Genomic DNA, 8430 nt, shown 5'->3' on the forward strand with positions numbered 1-8430 from the left:
AATGCCCTGTGCTCCACTTGTTGGCATTCAGCCACTCTTCTGGGTACGAAGAGCCTAACCCTAAACAGGGTGGCCCTGGTGCTGGAAAAATTTGGGTGCCCCATAAATACAAGGGTCAGGGAAGAGAGATGGTCCCGTCTGCTCTGCAGGAGGGATGCCAGGGCTGGACCGGGAAGGGCATCTCACTTACACTCCCAAAAGTGATCCCATTTTGGACGCGGCTCATAAGTCACCCCACTGAGACGTCACAGGGTGAGCCCAGCTGTGGCTGTGGGGTGGCAGCGTGCTCCCCGCTCTGACCAGCCCTGCAGGGATGAGTCCGAGCCAGACCCTGCTGCCCAAGTCCCCCAGGTCTCAGGGATATGCCTTTAGCAGAGGAACCCCACCGGCTCATTCCCACTACAAATTAACTTCACTGAAATCCCATACTGATTTTCTACTGGAGCCGGCTGAATTCAGCCCCACACCAACCCAGGGCCGGAGCTGCACGTGGGGCATCTCCCTTTCAGCTGTACTGCAGTATTAGGTCTGTTTAAATTGGTTTAAACTCTCAGCATCGCTCCCGCTTGCAGCCTGACCCCGGCACTCGATAGGTGGTCCCTAAGAGGCTCCCAGGTTCTCAGGACTGCTAAAAACGGTTAATAAATCCCCAGTAATAAAGTGTTCAGGTCATCCGAGAGAAACGCCGTGCTCCGTCTGCAAAGCTGCATTGTCCACCCGGAACGATTTACGCGCTTCATCGGACAGGGGGTTAAAAGCTCTGTCAGGCGCTGACTTCACCGCCATCGTATTGTCGTGGGTATTTGACAGAGTTCGCCCCCGACACGCAGCCGGGCGGCCGCTGCCCCGACGGCACGGCTGAGGGGTGCGAGGGAGGCATTGGAGCAGGGCGGCCCGGGAGCCGGAGCCTGCCCGTGGTCCCCCCTCACCCCCGGCTTTTTCTTTCTGGGATTTTCTGAGAACACAAAAGAGACTTTGCATCAATTACTGGTAGGGAAACGGCAGCGCCCCGCGGCAGACTGCTGCGCTCCCCGGCCCGGGTTTGGTTAACTTCCCATTGTCTGATGGGCTCAGCTATTCAGGGCCAGCGCGAGGGCTCATTTTTGTCATCTATTGGGTTTTTTTAACTACCCTGGGAACATAAAACCTTCCTGCCCTTGTAGCAGAGGGTCCAGCAGTGCCGTCGAGGTGGCTGCGGAGAGCGCGGCATGTCGGTGCCTCTCTGCCCACCACCCAAACCTCCTGCAACGGACGCTCGTGATGCACCTCCCGATGCTGAACTGTCCCCGTCCCCATCATCCCCTGATGTGCTCCAGCTCTGGCACCGCTCTACCCCGGGACCTGCTGCAAACCCTCCGTTGGCCTCAGACCCTACATCGCTTTTCCCCTCCACCTCGGGGGGACCATGGGTCCCCTCAGCGGGGCTGGGGGGGACACACGGGACACGATGCGATCCGTGCAGGGCACTTTGCGATCCCACGGGGCCAAGGGGGCTATACAAATGCAAAGCGTTATTATTTTCCCGGGGCTGAAGCAGAGGCCTGAGAAAGGTTGAGCGAGAGAGGCAGCGAGCGGGGAACAGCGGGGGATTTAGCTCCTGAAAAGGAGCCGGGGAAAAAAGCGGGCGAAGAGCTTCATTGTGCGCTGGGCAGAGGGGGTCACGAGCAAGTTAAACTGGTTAATGTATTGGAGCAGCTTCCTCCGAGCTGCCGGGAGCAAGCAAAGCCCTGCAACAAAAGGCCGAGGGAGCATTCTTGCGGGGAAAGTGGGCTCTCTTTAAAAGGATTTGATTTCTTTTCTGTCAGTTGAATGGAATTTGGTGGTGACTCCTCCAGGTCTAAGAATTTGGGGCTTTGGCAGTGGCGGTGGCGGGAGGGGACGGTCCCCATCTCCCCCCTCCCTGCTCCCGCATTCTTCTCCATCTCCAAGCTCGCTGCCTCCAGATTACAGCCCCCGGTGTTGTGGGGGGAGAGGGGCTTGGGGAACACAAGCGGCCCCGTAGACGCACTGATCCTGAAAGAAAGCGAGGGGCACGGGGCCATCCCCGCCCGGCCTGGTTTCTCATGCTCCCTATTCAGCCCAGGGGAGGGGAGGTAGATGTGGGGAGAGGGGAGGGCGGCCACTGCTGATTTAATGCCTCTCTCGGGGCTTCGTGGTGGAGGTGGATCTCAGGGGGGTTTCAGCAGTGCAAGGTGTGTGAGGGCAGCTTTCCGCTCCTTCCTTTGGGGAGTGAATTTGTCATGTTAGAACCGTGGAAAAAATATAAAAACAGGAGGAAAAGGCAACCTGAACTAGTGAACCAGCTGGATCCAACCCCGCTTTCCCGCAGCCTGTGCACCTCTCTCCTCCCAACAGCAGCTCCTGGGGCAGACCTGGCCTTACAGACCCGGCTCTCCCACCCCAAAATCCCCTGGCTGGTGAGCAGGAGCCCCCCTGCTCCTTGCAAGGCCATGAAGGGGGGAGCCACTGCGGGCCAGGGATGCTGGGCTGGATGCAGGCTCTCTCTGGCCACGGGTCTCTCATTTGGTATTGACCCTGACAGCAAAGCAGGGAGCTTTAGAGCTGTCCTGGGCTGGAGACTTGCTCTCGCACGCTGCTTACATTTAACTGGCAGTGTGGGTTTGGGGTGGTAAAAGACAATAATTAATTAAGCAGAGCTTAAGTGACTGATAGCCCCACACTGCGTGGGCTATTGCAGAGCCAGAGCCTTCAGCCGCGGTCAGCTGGGCAGACAGACAGACAGACAGAGGTGAGCAGGGCAGCAAAGACTCCCACCGACTGCACCCAGCCTGCCGTGCCTCAGTTTCCCAAGGGGTGATGCACCTCCAGCAGAGATCCCATGGTCCCTGTCCCCTGGGCAGCTGCGTATTCAGGAGATCCCCTCATGGGCTGTCCGTGGAGCCTGTACGTGTCCGTCTGTACAGGCACGGTCAGAGCACAACAAGCTGAGATCACGATCTGCTGCAACGACAGCCAGCCAGAGGTGGGGTCAGAGGAGCTTGCAGCTCCTGGCCTTTAATTTCTGGCTTCTCATTCTCTCTGGCCCCAAATTTTTTCACATTCCTGTCCTGAGTTGTCCCTCTCCCCACTGCCTTTCTGAAGATGAGCCAGAAGCTGATGTCAGGGGAAGTGTTTAGGGATTACCCCAAGGAGGAGGCAGGAGTCAAGTCTCATACTGGGCTGGACTGGGCTGGACAAAGGCCCAGTGAACCCAGCATCCCATCTCCAGCAACAGCAGAACTGGAGCATACGCATCAGCAAACAAAGGGGGGCTGCTCCCAGACCCCATCCCAGCCAGGCCCTGCTCTGTGTTTGGCGGCCGCCGCTGCGGGTCCCGGGCGAAGGGAGCGGAGGGAAGAAGGGAGGGAGGCAGCGAGCGGGAGCAGCTGAGGTCTGGCCCCGAAACGCTGCACCCCAGCTCTGCTCAGAGCAGAGCCCAGCTGTGCCCAGCTGTGCCAGCGGCCACGGGCAAGAGCAGTGCCGGGGCCCTCCTTGCTGGGGACAGCCCTGGCGCTGCACTGGGGAGCTGAGGTGAGCCCAGGCGGCTGCTCGCTCCCAGGGCTCCTCTCCAGCTCAGCATCTGCCTTAGCACCTCCCTAAATCTCCTGCCTTAAGGTCCAGGTCTGATGCAGTGGCTGGTCCCCCCCCCACAAGGGGACATCAGCCACTCTTTTCCTGCCCACAGCTACCTGGAGGTCTCCAAAACCTCCTGGGGAGAGGGAGCCAGGGAGAGGATGGGGGATGCATTTCAACTCCTTGCCTGGACCTGAGCATCTCAGTGCCCGCAGCTCTCCCCGGAGCAGTGACAGCTCCCGCAGCCACCCGTGCACACCCTCTGCATCCAACCCAGATCAGATACGTGTGTCACCCCAGCCCCAATGACACACTCCTGCCAAGGCTATTTCCAAGCGCTGGCTGCCCCCAGGGAACTTGGCTTCTCTCTGGGCCCCCACAGCTTCTTGGCTTCTTCCTTGCCCCTGGGGTGTCCTGATGAAGTCGCTGAGTAGGTTTCCAAAGGCAGATCAGTGAGTCAATATTCACCCACTGCTTCCCCCAGCTTGCCTTGGTGGTCTCCAAAATCCCCTTCCCCATCACACCCCTGGGAAATCGTTCGCTCCCTTCCCATTCCCCCTGCAAAGGGGATTAAAAGCAACAGTTCATTTTTCATGTGATGTTAGTTTAAATAGGAATTTCGCTGCTCTGGCTTTGCCTGGTTTCCGGGAGCCGAAGCTGAGAGAGGGTGGTATTAGCGCTGTGCGAGGCAGGGAGGAGGAGGAGGGAGGTGGGAGTTGAAAGGGGGAAAAGGGGAGGGGGGGACGTGCGGGGGTGAAGACGGGATTAAAACATCCCATTAGAATTTCTGTTTTTGGAAAGCTCACAAAAATGTTGACATGTAGCATGACTAACATAGTGCAAATGTCAGCCTGGCTCTGCGAACGGGGGCCCTCGCTCTCCTCCCAACACGCTGGCCCCCTTTTAAGGCAAAAATATACAATGAGCTGTACAATGGCCGAATTCCAGAGAGCAGCGCTAATTGTTCCTCGCTCACGTCGTTGGACTAATTGCTTCGCTGAAACCATTCGTGCCTGGCCTGGATCCCACGTGTTTCTACCATTTAATTAGGACAGAAAAGCTGGGGCCAGGAAACGGGATGAGATAAAGGCAGGCAGAGATGGAGGGCAAGTTGGGTGCCCTAACCTGGAGGGGAGACGTGTTACATGTGCTCCAGCAAGCGAGCGGGCAGGGAACAGCCTCTGCACCGTGCCAGCCTCCAGCAGGATTGAAGTTGTGCAGGCACCCGTGAGAGGAGCGGGAGACTGGGACGGCTCAGGAGCCTGGTGAGACCAAATGTGAGATGGAGAAATACCACCAGCGGCAAATGTTTGCAAGGAACACCTTCATCCAGCTGCTCAATGACTGCTCCAAGGCTCATGCAGACAAGGCTACACATAGCTCTTCACCCGCTGCCATAATTAGAAGGTCTGTCCATTTGCAGACCATGTGCAAAGCTTGATCAGGACCCAGAGAGGCAAACAATAGATGGGCAGGAAATGCCTTTTGATGGCTGCTTATTGTCTTCCACCTTCTGCGGGAAACTGGAAGTTTAACTATAGTCTTCCTCTTTCAGGTATTCCTGTATGGCTTCGTCCTCAGAGGATGCGCCTGGACCACAGCATCGTCTGGCGCTGGGCTCCATTGTGCTGAGGAATGTGCATGTGGTTTTCCCTTTGAATAGCTCCTCTGAGACTGCAGCGACCCAGAAACGCTGCGGGGCCCCAGCACATCCCCTGCGGGGGAGAAGGGTTTGCTTACGGGTACCGCTGTCTCCCCCGAGGCGCAGCGCAGCATCCCTGCTGCCTCACCTAACCTACCGCGACTGCAGGTGATGGCACTCGCCATGTTGTAAACAGGGGAGGGTGCACAGGGTTTAATATTAGCACTCCCTTCCCTTTCTCCCCATCCATCTTACAGAGCACTGCTTGCTCCACAGCATCCCTTGGGAAGCCTTCATCCAGGCTGCGTGTTTTCATAGGCAGAGAAAGACACGTAATACGTATGATCTGACATTGAAGTGCAACATCTTCTAGGGTGGACCCTGATGGAGCTGATCTGTAACTCCTGGAGGTATTTCATCTCGCTGTGAATGCGGACAGCTGGGGATTCCTCCATTGCCCATTTACACATCTTCCCCTGGTGAGAGCAACCAGCAAGAAGCCACCAGCCTTGTTTGTGCGAGAGGGGTTTGATTCATTGGTCTCACAGAAGCCTGTACCACCCTTCATCCCCCCACAAGCGCTTCCAGCAGTTAGGATCACAGCAATACAATTTGCACTTGGCAAGTTTAATTGCTCAGTGGCTCCATGTCGGAACAGCTCTCGGCCTTATAAGCAATACACCTGGTGGGTTTGGGCACTCAGCACAATCATTTCAGATCGGTGTGAAGATTGTAGTGCAGTTCAAAGTGCAAATCTCAAAGTGAACCTGGCTCCAGCCCCCACTAGTGCTGCGGAACAGCCCCAGGAGCTCTGCTGATGGGCTATCACCCCCATGGGGGCAGAGGAGCTGTGACATCTGTGGCTGGAGGCATTTTCTGCCAGCTGTCCTGGAGATGAGCGAAGTGCTTGGGCTCTGCATCCCTCTCAACCCAAGGCTCTCGGCTTTCAGGTGTCTTGAAAATAGGAAGCCCTTTGCCCAACTGCAGATGAAGGAGGAATTAGCCACACAGAGCTCGACCATGAGCAGATGTGCAAACCACTGAAAAAGGGGAACCCAGTCTTCCAGCGTTCCCCAGAAAACCTGCAATTCTCTGTCCCAGTATAATAAGGGTGATCTTCTCTTTGTGCTTCCATGAAAGCCCTTAAGAGCACACCCACACCCTAAGGACAAGGATATTAACAAACACTGGAATTTACAACAGCAATTTATTCAGAAGAAAGGCTCCAGGTGAAAAGGACTGATACTTAAAAAAGAGAGAAAGAATTCTTCATAGATGCAAGTGCAATGCTGGTAAGTCAATATTTGCTCTTCAATATTGGCACACGCAGAAATGATTTTCCAACGTGAATAGGTTTCAGCCCAGCTGTTCCAGGATCACGCTGTTCAGAAGCCCTCAGATCCACTTCTTAAACTTCATTTAAAATGTGTTTTTTTAAAGCCTTTGGGGAGCTAAGAGTCTTTTATGATGAGCTCTTCTAGCCATTGAAATCCACGAGTGCTATGGGGTGGCCTGGCAGTAGCTAACCAAGAACAGATGATCCCTTTGGGAAGAGAATATTATAAACCCCAAAACATAGACACGTCAGAACAAATCCTTGTGGCAATAAGAGAGTTGAGAACATTTCTTCCCAGATCAGTCGGTCACAGACAAAACCCCAGGACTAACGCCCACGCATATTTCCAGCTCCCCCCAAGCACTGAAACCTCACACCAAGAGTGCTGGTCACTCATTTGGGGTTTTGAGCAGTCCCCTTCAAGTTACTGTCACGTACGGATGAGCAGGGTGCCTGGGATGCCCAGGTGACATTAGGACCTGCTGACAAGGCACAGCCCATGTGTAATGCAAGCCAACGTCACTGCCCCACAGTCCCCTATGCCGGTCCCACACACAGAGCCCAGTGGGGAATTCCCCAGCCAAGGGATGTGGAAAGATGCTCCCAACACCCAGAGTGGCCAAGAGCCTTTCTTCAGACCTGGATGATTTGCACAGAAGAGGAAACAGGGTCACGATACTGGGAATTCGTTTTCCCATCTGGGAGGGGAGATGATAACCCAGCCTGGCCACCACACCGGGTGTTCTGGGAGCAGCTGGTCCCTTGTGGACAGCCTGTGTCACCTGTTATCCTTAAGTAACAAGGTGATCGAAGAAGCACAGCAAGTGTCCTGTAGACTGGGAAACCAAGATGTAGTGGAGAACCATGCAGTATTTCTGCACGCTCCCCGTCACCTGGCAAAAACTGAGGTCAGTGACCACCGTCAAAACCTGGTCGCAAAAAATAAGGAAAATTCCTTACTCCTGTTCCCCACGGCTCAGAAAGGTTTGTGTCAGGAAAGGTGGAGGTGATGTGTTTTGTCCTCTTGGAAGGGACTAGGCGTCCTCGACAAAGTCATCACTCCTCTCGCTGCTGCAGAACCGCCTCTGTCCTTTGCCCTGCAAGAGTCCCCTTTGTCACCCTTTCCATGACCTTGAAGGACTGCATCTAAGGATGACAAGGGCATTTTGGGGGGTTTTATTTCAGGTGTTGCAATCCCCATTTAGGAATAGCATGCTGGGTGTGGGTTGTCCACTCTGGCGGAGAAAGGACTTATTCAAGAAGAGCCATCCTGGCTTCGCCCTCGGAATAACACAACTTTTATTCTGGAATGAGCTGGTCGCTGGCTGCTCCTCTGGAACAGGGCGCAGGGAGCGTGCCAAGCCCACGGAGGGGATGCGGCCACCTGCCCCGTAGGAAGTGGGACGGCAGCCAGACGGGGCGGTTTGCGCACACCGCTGGACAGGCACCCAGCGGCAACGGCGTCCTCCACTACCGACCTGGGCTGGATTCAAACTGGCAGCTGAGAGGGAAGAGGAAACCATATTATATCGTTATCTCTCACCTTGCTTCCCTTTCGTAACAACCCCATCCCTTTGCAAAACAGAAAAACACACCGGGGCTTTGCAGGGGCTGTTGGAGCCCACGCACTGCGCCGAGGCTGGAGCTTCCCTCGCCGAGGGCCGTGCACACACACAAGCTGTCATTTCCCCGAACTGGGTCAAATGCAAAAGAGAAAAGCTCAGGGAACAGCAAGACTTTATTTCCCAGCTCAATCCCAGCCCCTGCAGGGTGGGATGCTGTTGCAGACAGGTTTTCTCCAGGTGGAAGGACCTGCTGGTGCACCATCCCTATCCCTGAGACCCTGAGGTGCTGCCCAATCACTTTTACCCGGAGCATA

The sequence above is a fragment of the Charadrius vociferus genome, unplaced genomic scaffold, assembly GCF_000708025.1.
Source record: "Charadrius vociferus isolate BGI_N301 unplaced genomic scaffold, ASM70802v2 scaffold556, whole genome shotgun sequence".
Classification (NCBI taxonomy): domain Eukaryota; kingdom Metazoa; phylum Chordata; class Aves; order Charadriiformes; family Charadriidae; genus Charadrius; species Charadrius vociferus.